The 23,153-nt window shown below is 49.5% G+C and overlaps 1 protein-coding gene across 1 annotated transcript in view; it reads left to right on the forward strand.

Moving 5' to 3' along the window:
- Positions 1–23,153, forward strand: part of COL8A2 (collagen type VIII alpha 2 chain) — a 147,500-nt gene that overhangs the window by 61,724 nt on the left and 62,623 nt on the right. The window lies entirely within an intron of this gene.

The raw sequence follows: 23,153 nt of genomic DNA on the forward strand, positions 1-23,153 counted from the left end.
ATAGAGCCATAAGTATGCACAGTGCAGTATAGGCAAGTGAAAGAAATGAGTCCCTTTCCCAGGGAGCTTTACAGTCTAAGGCTATAGCCCTATCCATTGGCTTCATGTTAAGTGCATGCATGAGTGTTTGCAGGATCAGGTCCCAATTCACAGACAAAGCATGGAGGACAATGTTCCAGCTAGTCTGTGTGGAGGATACAGCGATAAGGATAATACTTAGCTCTTGTGGAAACCAGGAGGACATGGTGAAAGATCTTGTGAAATTCCCCCATGGACAGTGGGCCAGCACAAAGCCTAAGCACCATGTAAGTCTCCAAAATAGGGTGTAACTGGGGTTAGAGTGGTACCTTGACCTCAAGCTGTCCTGTCTGCACACGGGTGACTCGCACTCCTAGTGCATCCACTTTTTGTTAGTTCCTTTTCTCAGTCAGTTTTCTCATCACTGAGTGTTTCAGGTCGGCATTGGAAGCATGGCCAAAATGAGTGTCTCGACAACGGATTTGAAGGAGAGGGAGGTTGCACAGCAGACTGGGTCAGCGAGGCACTGGCATAGGGGAGAGCTGGAGAAAAGGCTACCTTGCGTGAGTTTTGTGAGAATGAATGAAATGTTTTGTTAAAGGGGTTGAATGTGTGTGCGTGCATGTGCACGCGCACACACACACATCTACACATACACATTATGTATGTAGGAATGTCAGATGTAAATGCTAAATATTATCAGAATTCCAGTCTGAAATCACATCATTTCCAAAATATTAAAGTGGGGATGGTACATGTGCACACAGGCACACAGAGGCCAGAGAAAGCGTAACCAATCCTAACTGGACGCTTGTCAGGAAACACAGGTATGATGCACTGACAGATGCCCTTCCAAGAAAAGATACCTTGACGCGGGTTTGCGTCCCACATTCTTTGTCTCAGCCTAACAGCCAGGCTGTGTAGCGTGAAGTTGCTGACACGGTTGTGGCTGCTGAATTACTGAGGCTTCCCTCTGCAGCTTCCGTGGAGCAGGTGAGGTTTCTCCTCTCTGCAGCCCCCATTGCTCCCACTAGAAGGAACGATGCTGGTCATTTGAAATAACTCTTTTAAAACAACGGGTCCAAAGTGACAGGATCCAAATGGCCAAACAGTTTCCTGGCTCCAGCATGTCAGTTACTGCCAGGCCCAGCTGCTGGCAGCCTCTGTCTCTGTCAAATGGTGAGACAAGGAGCCGGCCAAGGCAGATGCATTGAATTGTTGTGGTTAGCAAATAGATTGCAAAAAGAAAAGGAGTACTTGTGGCACCTTAGAGACTAACAAATTTATTTGAGCATAAGCTTTCGTGAGTTACAGCTCACTTCATCCGATGCATGCTCATGAAAGCTTATGCTCAAATAAATTTGTTAGTCTCTAAGGTACCACAAGTCCTCCTTTTCTTTTTGTGGATACAGACTAACATGGCTGCTACTCTGAAACCAGCAAATAGATTGGCTCTCAGCAGGCCTCCTACACCACTATCAATAGCTGATTCTGCAGTGCCATCTCCAGTGCAAGGGGCGGTGGGGGAGGATGGCCTAAGGGCACTTTTAAGCAGTCAGCTGTCTGCAGTAGAGGGAAGAGCTAATTGCAGGAAGCAGCATGAGTTCTTGCATCTCAGCATTTCACAGTGTGGTTGGGGTTTTGAACCAATGTAGACATCTCCTCTCTGTGCATTGTGAATCACTGCTCAGCTGTGTGTTTTGAGGTAATGCCATCCAGTGGGACTGCACAGCTGTGTGGCACTCTCGCGAATGGATGCCACACAACCATGTCACTGTGAACCCACAACTATGCGCACCATTACAGCTCATGCTCCGCCATGAATCTCCCTGTATCCCTCACTGGGGATTGCAACACATCCCTATGGCGATGTGTGTCACATGCGTCCTGTGTACTCTGGGCATTGCCACACACCCATGAATGACTCTGCATTAGGGCTGGCTGAAAATTTTCCATCAAACCTGTTTTTTGATGGAAATTTTGGGTTTTCAGCTAAACATTTTTTGTAAAGTGTCTGCTTTCTGGGGAAAATTTTGATATTTAGTCAAAAAACCCCAAACCCCAAAACGTGTGTTTTTTGTTTTTTTAACCTGAAAACAAATATTTTTATTCCCAATGGTACCAAGGTGCCTCATGGGAGTTGCAGACAGAGGGGCTTATGTTCCCATTCTCCTCTATAGGCCAGGCTTCCTGGCTGGACTACGTCTCCCATGAGGCAACAGGTCAGGGGCTCCTACTGCACTTTCCCCTTTGCTCACTGAGAAGGGAGAAAGTGATGCTTCATGGGAGAAGTAGGCTGGACCGCACGGGAAAACGGGAGCATCAGGCACCTGAACTATAATTCTTATAAGGTGCCATTTTGGATTTCAGTATTGGGTGTGTTAACAGGGAAGTAGGAAATTGCCTTCCCCCCCGACCACAGCACCTTCTCCAGACCACGTAACCTGAGCCAGCAAAATGTTCCAGGCTGCCACATAGTGGCATGGTAATTTGAAGGGTTCCTTTCCACTGCCTCCCCGTCAGCACTTTGCTTCTCTTCGCATCAGTACAATAAGACCTTGCTAATGAGTGGGAGACCTATGGCAAGTTCCTATGTGGTATAGAATTAGCAAGATGTGGGTAAAATTCATCCCTGGGCAGAGGGGCCAGTTCCAGAAGGCTGAAGTGGGACTTGAGTGGTAACGAGGCCTCGCGATGGACCTCTGCCCAGAGTGAATGTCAGCTCATGTGAACAAGCACAGCAGAAAAGCGCAGGATCGGGCATCCCAGCCCAGGCTTTCCTTGGTTGCTCTAACAGCTTTTGTTTCTATCCTTTTGACCATGTTGCTTAATGGAGCGGTTACGGCATATCCCATAGGACCAACGGAGCCTGAGCTACGTGAGCCTCCACCACAACGTTGTGTGTTGAGATCTTCCCTGAGAGCCGGGAACAGTTCTAAGTCATGTGCCTTAGCCAAGTGTGACCTAGCAATGTCCTATGGTACTGTCCACATGATGCAGATATTTCTATTACAGTCATGCCTTGAAGCCCCCACTGCTGGGTGCTACACACATGCATAGTGAAAGACAGTCCTTGTCCCCCAATGAGCTTATCAGCAACAGACACTATGGACAAAAGGTGGGAGGGGAAACTGAGGCACTGGCTCAGGAAGTGATTTGCCTAAGGTTACACTGCAAGGTAGAAGCAGAGCTGGAATTAAAACCCAGGTCTCCTGGGTCCCAGTCCAGTGCACTACCCACTAGTCCATGCTGGCTGCCTTATAGAAAGCAACTGAGAAATAAGTTAAACATTGCCCTGTAACATTAACATTGTAACATTAACAAATAAATTTGTTAGTCTCTAAGGTGCCACAAGTCCTCCTTTTCTTTTTGCGAATACAGACTAACACGGCTGCTATTCTGAAACCTGTCATTAACATTGAAGGAGAATTTGAAAGGCATTTTTAGGTACAGTCAGGTTTTATTTATTTTCCGGTGAAGAATATTTGTGTTTGGGAAAGATAGCACTGGCCACAGACAAAGCACAGCCTGGCATAAATAACACAAGGGCCCATCACAGTCTCCTGCTGGCAATCTTGACTCCGCCCTGGTGAGACTACCAAGCCTTCCGTGCTGGGCTTTTTGCCATCTGCTTTGGCAACAAGCCACAGGAGCTTCCAACCTGGAAACTGGTGCATGCAAAACCAATGCCTTGCAAGCGATTCAGGCAATGTCCCTTCAGGCTTTGCTGAGGGACGGGGAAGATGCAGATCTCTTCCATGCCAGAGACTTGCCAAATGTGGTGTAATAAGCAACCTTTGGCGACTTACTGTCTCGCCTGGCTTGGGGTTCCTACCCTGGCTCGAACAGATGTGTGCAAATTTAGGAGTGAGGCTGTGTCCTGAAGAGACAGTTTGCGTGCGGAGGGGGGTGGTAGCATGCTCGAGGATACCCCAAAAATAAATAAGGTGGACTAAATCCTGCCTTCTTGCCCACCCCCATGGAGGACAGTACATCTGACCCAGTTCACATTATAATTAACTAGTGATCCCAAACCCAGACTCTGTCCAAGGCTCATGTCCATTTGTCTGCAGATTCTCTGACACATGAGCACCTCTCTGTAGGTTTTGGGAGGTTTTGGGAAATTTTTGCAAAATTTCCATTGCATTAAAAATATAAATTCTTTCCAGGCTCTGTGATGCAAAACCAGCTGTTTCAACCACAGAACCTATATAAACACTACAAGCTTCAGCACTAATGCTCATATGTTCCTTGGACCAAACGGTTTTGGCTTACTAAGCATCTCTGGGTGAGAAGCGCTTGCTGGGAATGATTTGGCTGGTGGAATTTGCACGCTCCAGCTGAGTGTTTATAGAGATTCTAAGCACCATGAATCAGAACGACTATATAATTAGAGAGCGTAGGTAGCCTGACAACAGCCTCAGCGGAGGTCTGTTGGCTATTAGACTGGGGCTAAGGAGACCTGGGTTCACAGGCTTCTGAAATACCTTGGGCTAATCTTTGTCTTTCGCTTGTAAAATGTGTGTAATGCTTCCTTTGTCTTTTTCTATTTCAATTGTAAACTCCTCAGGGCAGGGACGGTCTCTTGCTATGTGTTTATACAACATACCTAGCACAACTGGGCCTCCGGATCTGGGCCTCTGACCACTACTGTATCACAGATTAATAATAAGCAGGGTCTTATCAATTCTGCAAGCCCTGTCAAGGTGTTTATAAACTCCATTGGGACCAGACCTCTCAAAAGTCCAAACAGTGCCCCCCAAAAACCATCCGGCTTGCTTTAGACAAAAGAAAAGAGAAATTTAAAACCAAAACCAAAAAAGTCACTCCCCAGTACTAGTTGTCCTTGCGGATGACTCAGTGAGAACCACTGGGAGATTCCAGACCCATCAACTTTAGAGACCTGATGTTTCAGGATAAATGACTTTTTCCAAAAAGTGGGGGAAATTCTTCACGTCCCAAACTCCCTTTTGTCTATACTAGCCTGTGGGATTAACCCCACCTTGAAACCCAAACCATTCTTTGGAAAGGAGGGGTGTTTGTGTTCATAGAGCCCAAGGCCAGAAAGGACTGCAGTGATCATCTAGTCTGACCCCTTATATGGCACAGGCCAGAGACCTTCCTACAATAATTTCTAGCGCAGAGCTTTTAGAAAAACAACCCATCTTCATTTAAAAATGGTTAGTGATGGAAAATCCACTGTGATCCTGGTGAGTTGTTCCACTGGGTAATTACTCTCTCGCTGTTTTAAAAAAAAAATAAAATAAAATAAAAAAAAATTGTGCCTTATTTCCAGTCTGTGTTTGTCTAGTAGGCAGGAATTTTAAAAAGAGTTGAGGAGGAGGAGGAGGGAGGGTCTTGCCAGGGATCTAATGGAATTGTAGCCTGAAATCATCTGTGCCTGAACAGACTTACTCTTGTTTGTTTGTATTGGGGTAGCACCAAGGAGCCCCAGTCACGGGCCAGGCCGCCACTCTGCCAGGCGCTGTACAAAGACACAACGACGGGACAGTCCCTGCCCCAGACAGCTTGCAATGCTAACTGTAATAGGGCCCCGCGTGGGCACAGGGATCCAGCCCATGCACAGCTCATTGCAGCCTTGGGGCGGTCGCCCTGACATCACAGCTGTGCCTCTGTAACTATCATCGGTTCTGCTGGAGGATTCCTCGGGGACACGGGGCACAGCAGAGGGGGCAGCAAGTGCCTGGCTCTGCCTTGGCTGGTCTTGTTGCCGCTGTGGTAGTGGGACCCGCTGTAGCCAGCCACACCGCTCGCTCTTCCATTCAGCTAGAAACCCTGCTTCTTTCCTCCCCCGGACTGTTGGCACTCCAGCCCTCGCTCTCCTGGGGCACCTCCCAGAAGTTCACCTCTCAGCCACTCCGACAGCTCTGGCTCCTGGAGAAGTTCAGCTTTCCCCCTCGCTCGTGGCTCGCACACCTTTTTGTTTATGTCTTGGGACACTGCCCGAGCCAAGATGCCCAGACGTCACGGTGACAGGCGCAGCTTAGGAGCCTGTCTAGACCAGGAGGTGCACGGTGCCCTTTGTAATGCAGGAGGCGCCATCTGGGGATGTCCCCTCCCTCTCGCCTAGGGCTGGCATTTGAAACTAGCAAAACCGCTCCGGGTGGCTGCCTTGTGTGACCCCTGGAGCAGAGAACGAGGGGTTGTGAGGTCTGTGTCAGGGTGGCTGATGCAGGACCAGCATTGACCAGGAAGAGGGGAAGGGCAGGCTTGTGGTGACAGCACCAGAGAGGTGGGTTCTAGTCTGGATCCTGCCACAGACTCGCTGTCTGAACTGGGGCGAGTGAATTCCCCTCCTTGTGCCTCAGTGTCTCCACAAGTGACCTACCTGGGGATGCTGCATTAGCGTGTGGAGACCCTTAATGGAGGGCACCATGGGATGGTGCAGGGTCACTGTGAGAACCCTGTGAGCTCAGCCGCTTTTCACCCTAAAGCCCCTTACAGACAATCGGGGCAGTGGCACCGACGGGCATTGCTATCAAGCAAAGCAGCCCATAGGGAGCCACGCAGCAGTGAGCCAGAAGGGTGAGTCCAGGAAACTGGGGCAGCCCCTGCTGTGGGGGAAAGGAGCCGTGGTATAGAGCTTTAGCATCCATGTGGGGCAGATTGGATCTTGGGGCCAGCTCCCCTGCTGGGGTGTTTTGGCATAGCTCCATAGATGTCAATGGGGATCTGTCCCTTGGTCTTTAGGGGACTGCATTGCATGGTGCTTGGTTTGGCTGCCTTGGAACTTCAAGGACCATGGGCTGAGGTGATTGCTCTGAGGATCCCATGACTCTCAAGCGTTTTAAAGTGAACGTTTAGACCCTTCAGCCGTCCCTTTTGGCAAGATCCTCTTCTCCGCCCATGGAGGGGTCTTGTCAATCAGGACCACGTGGCTGTTGCTTTTTTCCATCCTTTGGGCTTTTAATTAAAGGCATCTCTCTGCTCTTCTAAAAGCAAAAGGCAGAGAGGGGCCCTGCTAAGCCAAACATTGCATGGAGCAAACGTAGCCGTTCCTTTTCATGCCAGAGCTCGGCAAGAGCTAGAGATGCATAATTGCTGACAAAAGTGTCCATCTTGGGGGTGGGGGGGAGGAGAGAGAGAGAGAAGGAGGGGGGGAAAGAGGACGGGGAGGGGCCAGGGGCGAAGAGTTCTCACAAAAATTTCTTCATAACAGGAAACGTCTCATAAAATACCTGTGGTTTGGCATATATAATTCGCTTGGTCAAAATATGCACCTGGCAAGTTACCCTACTATTAATGCTGTGCTCAGTCTGGTATTTCAATGGAGCTCGAGGCAGGGGCGGGGGGAAGAGAAAGGGTTGTGACTCTCTGAAAGCAGAAATGCTGGCAGCTCAAGGTAGAGAGGGGGAAAAAATAGACGTTTGACAAACTGTTTCTCAGAATGTTTGAGATGTTTTCATCTCGTCCGTCAGCAACAGGCAGTTTCTCGCCCTGCTGAAGGGGGGCGCTGGGATGAACTGGGTTATTTCTCTTTGAACTTCTGAACATTGTGGGGGGAAGGAAGGATCTGCCGCTGTCCTGGAGTTTGTTAAAATTTTAAACCTCTTCCCGTATTGGCCCTGCTCTCCCCTGCATCGCCCCGCTCAGACCTTGCTGCTGTTAATGGTCATGGCAGGATAGCAGGGAAGACCTCTCCCTTCCAGTTGAGGTGTTTCCAGGAGAGGCAGGGCTGAAATGGCCCAAGGAAAACCCTCCTTGTCACGCTTTCCCTAGGAACACAGGGACCAGAATAGCCTGGGATCTTGTCTCCTGCCTCCAGCTGTGGCAAATGTTGGATGTGCCAGAGAAAAGGAAAAGCCCTGGGTACACAGCAACCCTGTGGGGAGTGTCCTGGATTGGCATTTACAGCTGTATTGGGAACACTAGTTAACCGGCTATCACTAACTCCAGTTGAAATAAGGCAATAGGCTCTGGGGGTCTAGGACACATGTGCTAAGAGTAACAGGAGTAACCTGTCTCCATGGCCCATTTGATCCCAGGCAGCTCCAAAGGGTTGATGTGCAAAAGTTGTGGTGGTGGGTTTTTGGGTTTTTTTTTGTTTTTTACAAAGTGGGTACCCAGTGCAAAGGACCCAGCCAGGGAATCCCAAACTCAATCCAGCCAAGCCAAGCTATGGGAATGGCTTAGCCATCCTTAGATTGACTCGCACACAGCTATGCTCTGGCTTTCGTTCACTTGGAGAAATGTAATTTATACCTCCATCTGTGCCCCCTGCCCCCCAGGGCATGTTACACCTACTCGGCCTCGCTTCTGAATGGGGCCTTCAGTTGCTATTAGCCTGGGCAGGATCTGAACCCATGATCTGGAGGCAAGGGGCTCCATCTCCTACGCCCAACCCCCCCAAGGCAGCTCTTTGTTTGGCATTCCACAGATGCCTCCTACTCAAACCCTATGGAAATGCATATCCAATGCCCTGCGGGTGAAAACGGGAAACCAGTACCCTGGGCACGTGCCTAGTGCTTATCTGTATCATAGATCCTAGAATATCAGGGTTGGAAGAGACCTCAGGAGGTCATCTAGTCCAACCCCCTGCTCAAAGCAGGACTAATCCCCAACTAAATCTTCCCAGCCAGGGCTTGGTCAAGCCTGACCTTAAAAACTTCTAAGGAAGGAGATTCCACCACCTCCCTAGGTAACCCATTCCAGTGCTTCACCACTCTCCTAGTGAAAAAGTTTTTCCTAATATCCAACCTAAACCTCCCCCACTGCAACTTGAGACCATTACTCCTCATTCTGTCATCTGGTACCACTGAGAACAGTCTAGATCCATCCTCTTTGGAACTCCCTTTCAGGTAGTTGAAAGCAGCTATCAAATCCCCCCTCATTCTTCTCTTCTGCAGACTAAATAATCCCAGTTCCCTCAGCCTCTCCTCATAAATCATGTGCTCCAGCTTTCTAATCATTTTTGTTGCCTCCACTGGACTCTTTCCAATTTTTCCACATCCTTCTTGTAGTGTGGGGTCCAGAACTGGACACAGTACTCCAGATGAGGCCTCACCAATGCCAAATAGAGGGGAATGATCACGTCCCTCGATCTGCTGGCAATGCTCCTACTTATACAGCCCAAAATGCCATTGGCCTTCTTGGCAACAAGGGCACACTCCTAGCCAGCCCTAGGAATGTGCCACTGAAAATGGGCACTGGTAGTTAGCGACATATCTGCAGAACAGTAGCCTGGTCAAGTAGGCTGGTTGCTCTAATGGCATGTTTGTCAGGAGCGTTGTGGGTGCCGTTATCGCTTTGTCAGCCCCTGTCCTCTCTCGGCTGCTTAAATGGAGCTGGCTTGGCTGAGCCACTGCTAATTCTTGTAATTTGTCACTCACGTAAAGCAGGCCTCCCAAGGTCAATGGGTAACGTACAGTGAGCGGCGGCCAGGAGCCAAGATTTGAGAGCGAGAGAACTCCAAGGAGTGAGGGAAAACATGGCCTCTTGCGTCAGAATTAATCGGCAGTGATGGCCTGAGCTCCAGCTCCTCTCTCGGGAAGCCCAGGATTGCCTCTGTTTCTGGCCACAATCCCTCTTGTGTGGGTATTTGACAAGAGGTGTGCTGTCAGAGCAGGGCCAAATCCTGCAGCCGCTCACGCATCAGGGGTGCTGCAGCTGAGGGATGAGGCCTGTCAACAGAGCAGAGGTTGGTGGGAGGGAAGGGGCCCTGCGGGCCAGGAGAGCAGCGCACTGATGGAGCAGGAGGGGACGGGGGTGCTGCAGATAAGATCTGTGGGGTACAGAACTGTGGGAACCCAGGAGCAGAGGGTGGGGACGGGGGCTGTGCTGCAGGTCAGGAGTGAGGGGCAATCTTCCAGCTCTATAGCAGAAGATTTCACAGCATGTAGCCCTGTGCCTGACTCCCACACAAACCCTGAATTCATTTACAGAGCGAGAAAGGAAAAGGGGTCGAAACAGCGGCTGAGGCAGCGAATTGAAATCACATTGGGAGACGCAGGATCCTTGCATGGTACAGTTCCCCCCTCACCTCGGACTAGTTTACCCCGGTCTCTGTTCTCTCATGAACCACTAAATGGAGCTTCTGAATCTCGGCTGAGTGGACTCGGCTGGGGGCTCCCCTGTGACAATGTGCAGGAAGGTGCCGGCTCCAGGGAGCTGTCCAGGTTTGAGAAGCTAAAGTGACTGGGGGTTTTTTAAAGCCCAGCGTGTAGATGTGCTCACAAATCAATCTCCCCTGTGCGCGACAATGTCCTGCTGGGGGCGCTGTGACTACACACCTGCCCTGGCAGTGCCATTGGGCAGGAGCAGCTGCAGAGGTGCCTACGCCACTTCGCACAGCCATGGAGCATTGCAGAATTCAGCGATGTGCGGCTCGGTGGCTTTTCTTTAGAGTTCAGTTCTCCGCTGCGGAGGAAGCCCTTGCCCGCGTGCACCCCGGGAGGCTTGTGTTCAGACAGGCCTGGACAGGGGCAAAGGGGCTGAGGCCTCTGGGCGAGGGTCACACAAGCCCAGCGTGAGCTGCTGGAGTTGACAAGGCAGTTCAGCAAATCTTAAAGCTCGAGGTGTGTGAGAAACCAGTGTCTGCATGTGGGAGAGTGGGGACTTTACCTAGGTTACAACCCAAACAGGGGAGGCCTTCTCCAAGACCTGCCTTATGTCAAGATCCTCTCTCAGGCTCCAGTCCAAGGCCCAGCCAGCTGTGTGCGCCTATGTCCAGCATTTGCCAGCCAGAAAGCCAGGCCAGGGAAACTGTCTGCAAGGTCTCGTGCCGTTAGGTCAGGGCATCATCTGCGTGGATGCAGAAGTCTCCCAAGATAAGTCTTGGAGAATTGCAAGGTATGCACATGGGATACTTGCCAAGTCTAACTTTGAGATTACAAATTTCATTAGTTTATAGGATGGTGGCCAGAGTGTTAAAATCCCACTGGGTGTGAATGAGATGGAAGAAGGATTCATGGATGGAGTCTCTTCACGTTGTATAGGGAGGGCCTGCAGTCAATCAAGGGTTCCTGGTTTAACATATGGTTTCAGCAAAATCTTATCATGCTGGTTTTAAGAGATGCTCAATTAAAACGTTTCGGCAATCTGGGATTTGCTGGAGCTAATAAAAGATCTGTACACCAAGTTACTTCCAAAAAACAGTCACCGTACTCTGCATACAGGCTGCTTGTCGTTAAGGGAGCTTGTTCCATGAATTAACAGCATAGCTGTGGTGCTTGGAAGCCAGCCCGTCGCGGGTAATTGCAGAGATAAGCAAAGAAAGCAAGCCGCTGAATGGAGAGGCTATTAAAGGCAAGAAACAGGGTGGTCTGGATTGGAAACCCCTCACTCTGTGGATACTGGCTGTCCTACTGAATACGCTATCAAACCCCATGTTGCTGCTGTTCTCAGAGGACCATGTCCAGAAATGACACAATAATGAGAGTGGCGCAATATTCAGCAATTGAGTTTCATATTTGTATTATCCCTGGAAGATGCAGGAGGGTGGAGGGGACAGATCCTCAGCTGCCGTAAATCAGCATCGCTCCTTAGGATCCAACCTGGTATATTCAGCCCTCAAAGTGCCCTCCATGGTGCTGTAACTGAAGTTTCATTGGTGGACGAGGGAGCCGAAGGGAGGTGGTTTGATTCTGATCAGCTTTCCCGTGCAGTACCACGTGGCTACCTAATGATAAAGGGTCAGGAAGCCCTAAATCAACATTAAGCTTCCCTTCCTCTGTGTTTTTCTTGTGTAGTCACTGTCAGGACACTGTGGTTAAACCCCTGGCTGGGAAAAGCAAACACACAGTCCCTGGAGAGTCCAGCTTTACCAAAGAGCCAGAGCTCTTGGGGTGTAATTCATACACTGCAGACATCTGTACGATAGCATCTAGAGGCGCCGCAGAAGCACAAGGCCCCTTGTGCTGGGTGGTGGAGAAGCGGTCCCTGCTCCGAAGGGTTTACAGTCTAAAGAGACAGGACAGACAAAGGGAGGAGCGCTATCCCCATTTGCCAGCTGGTGATCCAAGGTGCAGAGAGAGTAAGTGACTTGCCCAAGGGCATACAGAGTCCCTGTGGGAGAATCGGGGAAAACAGATCTGCTAAGTCCCAGAACTGGGCCTTAACCAGAAGCCCATCCCTTCTCTCATACTGCTTCCTGTATCTGGGTCAACGTCCCTCTTCTTATGCACCAGAGGATCTCACACAAAGGTGGGTAAGTATCATTAGCCCTATTCAGAGGGGGGAAACTGAGGTACAGAGAGGGGATGTGACTTTGCCCAGGTGATACTTAGCCAGTCAGTTTGAGAGCTGAGACTAGGACCCAGCAGTCCTGACTCCATGTCCCCTGCTCTAACCACTCCCCGCACACCCTGCAGCTTTCTATGCAGCATGATCTCAATGATCTGAGCCCCGATTAACTAACAGTCTTGGTTATCCACAATAGGGACGTTTTACCCAGAGGCTTTCCCATGCAGAGTCTGTAAGTCCTGCGGGCGGACAGCCTGTGGAGCTGTTTCTCACATAAAAGGTGTTTCAAACCAGCTGCACAGAGGTAGTTGTCAGCAGAGGTCAGGAGACAGTTAAGACAAATATTTTTCAAATGATCTTTGAAAATTAGTAGAGATGGCAGGGGCTTGCCAGTGCTGGAGAGATTCTGCGGAGGAGCAGACAGGCGGCTAGTGGCAGGTGAACAGAAGGTAGGGAAAGGGGGCAATTCAAGGGACGGGAGCTGTGAGTTCAGCAGGAGCAAAGCCAAGGACTTTTGCAACTATATACTCAAGTTCTGAGCCGCGGAAGTCCAGTATGTCCTTATGCTTTGTTCGCTTGAGCGAGCTTTGCTGGTGACGAGCTCTGAGATTAGCTCCCTTGGGCCCATTTGATCAGTTGCTGTCGGTTTCGGGCGCTTTCACGGTTCGGGCTACAGTGTGCATGCGCACGGAGAAACAGATGAATCAATTTGATGCTAATGCCACCCGTCAGCAGGGTGTTCCCTGAAGAGATGATGGGTGACAGCAGCCAAAAACTCGGACGTCCTGCTGTGGGGTCAGTGGAGGGAATAGGGGGACCCGATCAATCTTGGTATCCAGGTTGCTGCAGTGATCCCTGGGGTGACAGACACTGATGCACCCCGTGGGGTCCAGGTGCAGCAAAGAGAGTGGATTGCTAGGCAGCAGCCAGCTGTGGTGGAGCAACTATCTGTAGCAGCAGGCAGACGTTCAAACCTCTGTTGCTGCCTTTTTTCTTGGACACGCAGCACCCGGGGGCCTGTGCTCGATATTCCCCAATCTTCCTCTTCACACTGGCTGACTTGAGGAATCAAGGTGGAGAAACAGAGCAGGAAGGGCCAATAAAATATATTGGTTCCTTAGTCGAGTGAGCAATAAACCCCAACTCCAGGGGCAGCCATCCTCACGTGCTCAAGGTGCAGGGGCTCGGTGAGGATCTGGCTGGACATGGACGGCCATGTGTCTCTGCAGTTCTAGCGAACCTTCCAGCCTAAAGGAAAAGGCTGCTAGGCACGAAGCTCCGAAATGGTGCCGCTGAGGAGCAGACCCTGCCCCAGTCTGCTTGGAGATGTTCTCTCTGCATGTGCACAGGCTGACTCTGCTGGTTGGCGCATGAGGAGCTGTGCGCCCAGCCAGAGAATGTAGCTGGGCATGGACAGGTTATAAGTAAATGAAGAACTTCCAGGAAGGAAGCAGTCCTGGTACGTGTGAGCATGACACACACACCCGAGAGTCTCAGCACAGGGCCCTTAGGATGTTTGACTCTCCACTCCCCCTGAGATTCATAGGAAGGAAGGAAAGGTGGATCCAGACCCCTAGGTCTGAAAGCACTCTTTAAGTTAGGCAATAGTTTAAGTTTAGGCACTGGTTGGGCAGGCAGGGCTTGGGGAATCCGGATAAGCTCCAGAGCAAAACAGGTTTTAATGATATTCTGAAGTAGTCAAAAGCTGAATCTAAACCTATCTGATAGCAAAATCCCAAGCCCCGTGTGTGTGTGTGGGGGGGGGGGGGTACTGCATAATAGAGGTAGTCAACAGTAATTATTTTCTGTGAGAAATTTCAAATGAAAAGAAGTTTTTTAGTTTCTTTTGAATTTTTAAGGGAAATGTTTCGTTTTTCAACAGAAAAACCCACCTCCAAACCCAGAAAATGTTTTGTGTGGGGTGGGGGAAATCAGACCCTTCCTCCCCTCCCTTTCCTCATTCTCACCATTCCACCCCTGCCAGTGGCAACATGGAAGACGAGGGGAGGGGGACAAAGGAAGGGGACAGACAGACAAGTCCTTTTTCAAAAACAAAATAAAATGGTTTTGTAAAACAGAAATTTTCTTGCAAAACCTTTCATTTAAATGTTTCAAATAAAAAAAAAATTTCGCCCTGTTTCTGGTGCAGTTACGTGTCACTGCTGCGCTCTGCTGGCTGGAATGTAGAGCCTGCTGCAGTACAAGTCCTTAGCGTGGCATTCCCCTCTTGGGACAGAAGCCCACAGAGGTCATGAGCTCTAAAACTACAGCCCACCCTGACATTTTCCTCTGGACCAGGTGTTTGGAGGCTCGTGTGTTCGGAGTAGAATGTGCCGCGTTCTAACGCACTGTGCAGTTTAGCTGTTGACCTGTGGTGGCTGTTGTCATAGGTGAGTTAATGTCTGATACAATGCTTCATATTTGCAGCCATCACATCTTGGGGCTGGGTCCCCACCCCAAACCTCGTGTGTCTCTGGTACCAAGGTTTGCTGTAGTAACTAAAACATCAGTCTGTTTTGCTGATGCTTTAACTGACAGCTCAAAATGAGCCTGCATAGGGAGTTAATTAGGCTGTTCAAGATCCCAAATCGCTCACATAAAATTATGTACCGGTCAAAGCGTGCAAACCGAGACTGCCAAAAATCAAGCCTGCCCAGGCCCCAGGTTCCGTGTTTTGCCTGCTACAACTGAGGCCAATTGCTAGCTTTGAAAGCCAGGGAAGGAATTCAGCTGCCTTTTCTTTTTTATGTCATTGATCAAAGCTAGAAAATCTGAATTTCAGTCTTGGCTGGTAAGAGCCTCCAGTAATATATTTTCAGGAATTAGACTCTTAATTTTACACCCGTGATCAACTGTGGGCACCAGAGACCGAATTCACAGGCCATGAACTCTCATGAAAATTGAGACTAATCTACTGAAATTGCTAGAATTACATTTATTGCAAAATTGGTATCAGTGTGGGGAGAGTAAGGGTCTCTGGGACAGATCTTCTGAAGAGCTTAGCATGTTGGGTATCAAGCACTCATTCAAATGTGGCCAGAAATGCTGGGTGCTGAGTGCATGTGCAAATCCAGCCCTTATTTCTGTCCCTAAATGAGAGCTGAGCTCTGTTTAACCATCTAGCCCTGACTGTGGGTGCTGCGTACCTGAAAATTGGGCCCAGAGTCCTTTGGAAATTTGGCCCTACGTGCCTAACTACTGGATTGTGGGTCAAAAAAAAATCTGTGGTGCAAGTGGTATAATGTGGATCTTTGCCATCTGAATCACGGGGGCAGACAAGCATTTAATGAGAGGCCATGCTGCGGTCCATTTGGATATATATCCCTCTTTTGTTCACCTAGATTGCACGGGAATTACACAGGGACTGTTTATTCTATCACTTGTAACAGAACAGTAATTCCATGTTCCTACCTGATCTGATTCAGAACCAAACTTCCTCAGACTTTTTTACAATTAGCAGGCCCCACTGTCATTAGGTTCACACTTTTACCAATCCCAGAGGAATTGCCGTGTCTTGGGTCTGAGTGACCATACCTAGATGATCCAGTAGGTGTAATGTTCTTCGAAGGAATATCGGAGGAAGTCCTAGTGGTAAGCCACATGTTGTAGTGTGCAGCCAGTAATTGCCATGTAACCCGTGCTCTGGTTTAGATGACAGGAATAACTACATGTTTGCTTCCTAATTATGTGGTGCTTACCACGAAATTAGACAGTTAGCAGCTACCCCTAGAGCAGAGGGTTTAGATGACAGTTCCGAGTAGTGGTATATGTTTTCTTTCTTGAGAAGTGACTGGCGTTGGCAGACACAGCCAGCACCGCAGGGGCATGAGCAGCTTGCTCCTAGAGCAAAGAGAAACACCCAGGCTTGCAGTGGAGTATCTTCTCCAGCCAATCCTCCTTGCCTGGGGAGGCAGGCTGGGAGGTTGATGTGGGGGAAAGCATTGCACTCCCCAGACACACAAAGCCCCAGGACAGGATCTTGGTTTTCAGCAGGTGCAACTTCAATGGTTTCCATGGAGCCAGTCCTGGAAATCGGCCTGCTCTTGGAAGAGGTGTGTTTCCCCTGCCCCCACCCATCCCCTCACTCCCTCTTTTTCTGTTTACTGGAATCTCTCTAGGTATTTGTATGGCTTACTCCCCATCCCTGTTGTGTCTGAGACTGGGATGATCTGTTCCCTTGCGCCCCAGCTCACAACTTTTCCCCTTCAGTTAAACTTTCCTGGAGAAGGAATATTTTAGACTTGCGACTCATCCCCCCCGAAACAACTAGTCTCTTGGTCGTCACGGGGCTCAAACCAGGATCTCTGGCATTAAGAGTGTGAGCCTTGACAGCTTGAGGAAGGGATTAAGCCTGGTAGCAGTGAGCTGCAAAAGTCTCTTGCTGTCTGTGGACTCGTAACACACCATGTACAGAAAGTCACTAATCCATCTGCGCTGCTCTCCGGCCTGCCTCTAGAATCTCCTGAGGTGGATGAAGGTGCTTCATTTTCCTTGGCAACCAGTGCTGGCTGAAAGAGCAGTCAGTTCCCCATCGCCGCCTTTGCTGGAAGAGCAAAGGTTTCTCCAGCCGCTACACTCTTGTTAACTACCAGCGTGCAAGCTACAAAGATGTGCAAAGTTCCATGTGCAAAACTTCCTTCTGTGTGTGAGGCAGTGCTGAGAAGTTAAACCAGTGCCTGTGTTTGGGGTTATATAAGGACTGTTATTTAACCACAATACTTTGGCGGGCGCATGCTTCATAGAGCAGGCAGGAGGAATCCTTGCCTTTGAATCAGAAGCAGCAGGATCTTTACCAGTTGCTCAGAATACATCTTGTACGTGTGAGTCCTGCACTTAGTGTCAGATGTCCTGCACCTCTTCTGCCATCAGGTTAATTTTTAGTCTCTCTCCTGTAAGCGAATGCAGTGTACATGGCTCAGATACTGCAGCAGGAAAGTTAAGAGGGACAGAAATACAGCTATTAATTGTGGTAGAAATCTTAGCAACAATCTGTATTTTTTTCCAATGTGGTTTTAGCTCTTTTAGGTCTCCTTGATTTGCATGTTTTGTACCAGGGTCTGTAATAGGCAAATGATCTCATGCCAAGGAACAGAGCCCGCAGCTACAGAGGCTGTTTCATGGGACTAACTTAAAACTCAAAAACTCCGGGGGTGGCAGGAAGCTGAGTGCATACAGGGTGGGGTGTTTTTCTTTCTTCAAGGAAAATGTTTTCTTGTTCCTTCTGATTAAGCACAGGGAATATTTTGGATCCCGTGCAGCACAGCCAGCAGCTTTTGTCAGCATCAGGTGTTGTGCATTTAAAACTCTGCCAGTGCCAAAAATCTCCCAGAATATCACTTTGCTATGAGAGGGGAGCTAACAATCAAGATCTCTGGCTATTGCAGTCTGACTTGTAAAAATGTACCGTTCGTTCTTTTTCTTTCTTTTCTTTCTCATGTGTAACACACACCAAAGCCCCAATCTTTTATCTGCTCCTGGAGCGTATTCAGCCGAGCATTAGGCTTGGACTATTTCTCTGTTTTATCTTTAAAAATGAGCAGGAGGATTGAGTGGTTTGATTGGACAAGGAAATCTCCAAAAACCATGCTGGTTTCCAGCCCACCCACATTGGTCAGGACTTTTTTGGTTTGGTTACTTAGTTAAAGTATCAATCCACTGCCTTAAACTGACAGACTCAAGCCACCTTCAGATTGTGTGTGGGAGCTTGCTGGGCATTTGCCAGCTGTCCTTTCTCTTTTACAGCCAGCTGCCTCTATCATTCCAGAGATCGGTCCAGCCCGTAGGGATGAGCCTGCAACCAAGCTGCAGATTTCAGGTGCAGAGTCCCGACTCCTTCTGAAAGTCTGAGACTGTTCAGACTGGGGTGGAGAATGGAGAAGGGAGTTGGCTCTGGATGCATCCCTATGTGATTCATTACAGTTCCATGTTTGTGTTTTATCATACTGGAGATAAATGTGATGTCACACACTCTAGCCAGCGACCTCATGAAACAGATTAGGCAGGAGGCAATTTCTTTACGCCCAAGTCTTGCTTTGAGTTTCAGATCCAAATGGCCTCTTAAAAAAAATTCAAAGTGATGTTTGGTTTGAAATGGTTTGTTCCAGTTTTACTCTCTCGCAACTCTGATGTATCCACCCAGGGCCGCTCAATGCGAGAGACAGGCCAAGTCAGAGCCCTGCAGCCTTGCGTTTTCCCACACGTTAGTAGTGGGGTTTAGTTCCGCTCTGCCATTGAGCTGAGGGAAGCTAGGAAGTCCAGATCTGCAACTGAATTGCATCAAATTTCAGAGCAGGGATTTTGGTCATTGAACTTCCCTAATCGTAACCTGGGTCTGGATGAAACTGGGATAAGAGTCTGAGTCTGCAGTGGACCGAAGTGAGTTTTGTAGGCTCCAGATTTGATCCAAGTGGCATTTTGTTGGAAAGTTTTCTGTTGGACAGAAACTGACAGAGAGAGAGAGAGAGAGAGAGAGAGAGAGCAGCTGGGGAGACTTTAAACAAGGAAGCACAGAGAGCCATCCGATCTGCTGTGAGCACGCCCAGCCGTTGAGTGCTCCAAGGAGCACGTCTCCAACACCTCCGAGTCCCGACTGCAGCACGTGGCGAAAGTGACAGGTTACGTCACTTGCCTACTCAGCTTCGTTTCTTCTTTCCTCAATAAGTACCACCACTGCCTCCTCCCCCCACCCCCGCTTTTTAACATCCTGTTTGTGGGTTTGATCCTGCAAAGTGCTGAATGCTCTGGCCTGGGTCCAGCAAGGCGCACGCTTAGATGGTTAGCACGTGCCTGAGTCCTTTGCTGAATCAGAGCCAGAGGGCCTGGCACAGTGCGGGGACAAGGCCGATGTCCCCCTCCATCTGGCTACAGTTGCCCCATATTCTCCTATCCTCGCCACAGCACATGATGTACATGGCTGCAGCATCACTCCTCTCGGGAGGGCTACACGGCTTCGGGTTGGGTTGATTCTCATTCCTGGCAGCTGTCGTTCTGGAAAGGTGAGTGCCCAGGCAGTTCAGTTACCGCCGGTCATGCTGCAGCATCACGAGCAGCTGCAATGTTCAATTCTCATGCCACAATTCTTGCCCCAGATAATGCAGGAGTGAGGCCGGGGGCCAGAGGATGCAGCTGGTGCGGGACAGCACCTGAGGTTTGCTGCACTTTCCTCTTCGCTCTTGTATGATGTTATTTTTTAAATTATTGGTGTTGATCGCTAACATTTTAACATTCCTGGGTGGGATTTTCAAAGCGCCCAGGTGCAGAGTTCTGCGACCTGACTACAAGTGTTGGAGTCTGAAAACTTACTGCCCCTCTCGGTGTCTGGCCGGGCTGGGTCAGGTCTGCTGCTCTTCTCCTGCCCGTGGGGTCAAGGTGGTGGCAGCTCCAGACTGAGTGTTCTGACGAGTCGCAGAGCCATTCCCTGCAGCCCACGGCCAATGCAGTGGGGGGCAGCAGCTGGCAAGAGCGGGGCGTCCCCACCCCACGGGGGGGATGCAGCCATGGTGGCACTGATGAAGGGTCGGGGTCAGGTCAGATCAGGTCGGAAACAGACTCAACCCTCTTGTGCCTTGGTCCAGGTTGGACTTCAAAAGTTAGGCCTGAGCAGACTTCTACCTAGGTGACTTAGGAGCACAAGCCCCACTGAAAGTCAGTGGGGGACTTGGGTACCTAGCTCGCGTAGGTGCTTTTGCAAACCCTACCATTGGTAAGGCAGGAATGTGATCAGGGGAACCGATGCTGGAGTTAACAGTTGGATAACGCAGAGCTGATGCCCCAGCAGCTGCTGTAATTCTGTTGGGGCGTCCACTCCGCTCTGTTCTCTAGAGATTCTCTTACCAGTCTCAGCGCCTTCGTATTGGGCCGCCCGTTTTGCAAAAGGGCCAGATACCTCCTCTTTAGTTTGCACTGGGACTGGGGCGGGGGATCAGAGTTCTCTGCCTTTGATAGGTTAGAGAGTTGCAAAGAAAGTTGGGTTGTGGGGGGAGTTTGAGAATAGTTAATGATCCTTGGTTGGGGGTTGCTGCTTTGCCCCCTGCCGTGGAATGAAGTTTCTTTCATGCCTCTAAATAATAGTCTGAAAAGGACATGGCTTATTGTCATCAAACAAAAGGTCTGTCTGCTCCCTTTCCAAACCTGTTGGGGGAGAGGGGGGAGCAAGCTGCAGTTGAAAGACCCACTTGCTCTCCCCAGCCCTTTGCTGATCTCTGTTTCAGGGCTGGGGTAGCCTGGCTTCTCCTTAAAACAACGGAGCGCTGTTAATTCATCCACACTGGGTCATTGGATGTGACTCCAGAGCTGCTTCCTAGGAGACACTGAAGCCAGCCCAAAAGCCCAGACAAGGATGCAGTTTGGTTTTCAGTTAATTTTTATGCCTGATCCTTATTTGCTCACTGAGCATCTGTTTAATCCCAGCCCAGCAGCAGGGGTGCAGGGGGCATTATGGCTCTGGGCTCCCCCCTCCCCCCAGATTTTGCACACCTCATAGCCAGGTTCTTCTTTCCGGCATAAATCCCCAGCTCTGGATGGAATCTTACCTCCCTCTACACTGGGCAGCCCACCAGCAATCTGTGTTGCTGCTGTGTCCTGATCCAAGGGTCCTGGCTCTGTCCAGTGACAAAGGCTATTTGGATCCTTTGGACTGGGAAACCCTTAACCTGCTGTTTCAAATGCTGTCTGACTGGCGAGGCTGCAGCCAGCTTGCTGAGCCCTATCTAAGCACAGGCAGATAGCTCCACACCCCTCCCGGAATGAACTTTTACTGATTTGTTTAAACAAGTTTTCCATTTGACTGACCTTAAAGCACAGTCACAGAGCCCCCGCGGATCAAACGTATTGACTTAATAAATAATTAGTGTTGAAGTGAGTGGGAGCCCGCCAGACCTGCGATTAATATTTAAATAACAGGGCTCCTAAATCAACAGCAGCTTTTTGAACAAGCCCAGGGCTGTGCCGAGAGAGAGGAAGGGTATATGATTGTGCAGCTCAGAGTACAGTCACGCCTCTTCCGAATCAGGGCCATGCCCAGGGCTTCGACATGTCTGGGAAGCAAAAGGGGGGAAGAAGCAGAGATGACAAGATTTCGGACTGAAATAGTCCAAGCCCCACATGCTATGAGTTTTGTGGTTGAATGAGCCGAGAAATGGACTGTTATGAGAGACGGTAACAGAACTACTGCAAAGCCTCCGACTCTTGGTTCTCCTTGGAGAAGAAGGTGAATTTCTTGCCTCTTTCTTTTTCAAGTGTGAGATTTATGTATTTATTTATTTTACGCTTTTATTTGATGCCAGGAGGTTTTAATGCGACTGCTTATTGAGTGGCTGGGGAATAGACACTTGCATATTTAATAACCTGGACTGATTAGGTGCCAAGGGTCTCTGAACGTTACTGCAGCCATGGAACCAATTAATAGGAGGCCAGATTCTGCGCTCCTTAATGGAGCAAAACACTCACTGTTTTGCTCTATGGAGGGCAGAAGGATGCAGCCCCTAGGACCAAACTCTCAACTGGTGTAAATTGGCATAGCTCCACCGAAGCCCCATGGAATTACTCCCATTACCCCGGTGGAGGATTGGGCTCCTAACACTGTGGCAGGGACTGTTAGAGGAGGCACTTGTGGTGGGAACTGTATAGAGGTGCAGCACTGGCGGTGGAGTTTAGTATCTACTCTCCTACCCAACCAGGCTGCAGGTCTGATGTGATGCACAGCCGCTTCCCTGGGACGTGCTCCCATCTCTATTCCCTCCAGCACAGCTGGAGTTTGGCACCTCATCCCTCTCTTCACTGCCGGACTCGAGTTCACAGCCCTGGCCCGAGCCAGTGCAGATACTTCCCTTTTGGCAGAGTTTTAAATAGAGCTGAGGGGAAAGGACAGTGGTAGTGATACTAGGGCACCAAGTGGGATGGGGAGAGAACCTTCCAAGCGACCTCGCTCACGGACTTAAACAATGATTTCTCCAGGAATTTTTCATGGCCAGGCCCCAAAATGCCTGTAGATGTATTGACCCTGCAGGAAAATTGGAGGGATAGATGACCTCATGCCATAACTTTTATTAGACCCAATGGCCTATAGAGCATTGTTTACTAGTTAATATTTGCAAAGGGCTTTCAGAAATGAAAATGGTACATGATTGCTAATTATGATTAACTATCATTATGTAAGGCAGAAGATTTCAGGCAGCTCCTTAGATGTGCTTTGTACGCTTTCTCCACCAACAGTATGTAAAATCCGGTTCCATTCCAGCTGTTTCATTATTGTGTATCAAAATAACACCTTGGGATACTGGCAAAGATCAGGATGCTCACCACCATTGTGATGGGTGGGTTCTGTACATACACATAGTAAGAGACAGTCCCTGCCTCAGAGAACTCTTATGTCAAACAGCTGAGCCAAATAAAGGGTGGGAGAAAGGAAGTATTGTTTTACAGAGGGCGAACTGAGGCATGTGGCTTATATGACTTACCCAAGGTCACACGCAGGATCTGTGGCAGAGTGAAGAATTTAACCCCCTATCTCCAGATTCCTAGTGCGTTAGCCACAAGACCATCCTTATAGATAGGGCCCTACCAAATTCACGGCTATGAAAAATGCATCACAGACCGTGAAATCTGGTCGTCTCCTGTGAAATCTGGTCTTTTGTGTGCTTTTACCCTATACTATACAGATTTCATGGGGGAGACCAACATTTCTCAAATTGGGAGTCCTGACCCAAAAGGGAGTTGCAGGGGGGTTGCAAGGTTATTGGGGGGGGTCAGAGTGTTGCCACCCTTATTTCTGCGCTGCCTTCAGAGCTGGTAAACTGGAGAGCAGAGGCTGCTGGCCGTCACCCAGCTCTGAAGGCATCGCCACCACTTGCAGCAGAGCAGAAGTAAGGGTAGCAGTACCGCAACCCCCCCCCCACACCCGATAACCTTGCGACCCCCACACAGCTCCTTTTTGG

This window comes from Dermochelys coriacea, chromosome 19 (assembly GCF_009764565.3).
Source record: "Dermochelys coriacea isolate rDerCor1 chromosome 19, rDerCor1.pri.v4, whole genome shotgun sequence".
In the NCBI taxonomy this organism is placed as follows: domain Eukaryota; kingdom Metazoa; phylum Chordata; order Testudines; family Dermochelyidae; genus Dermochelys; species Dermochelys coriacea.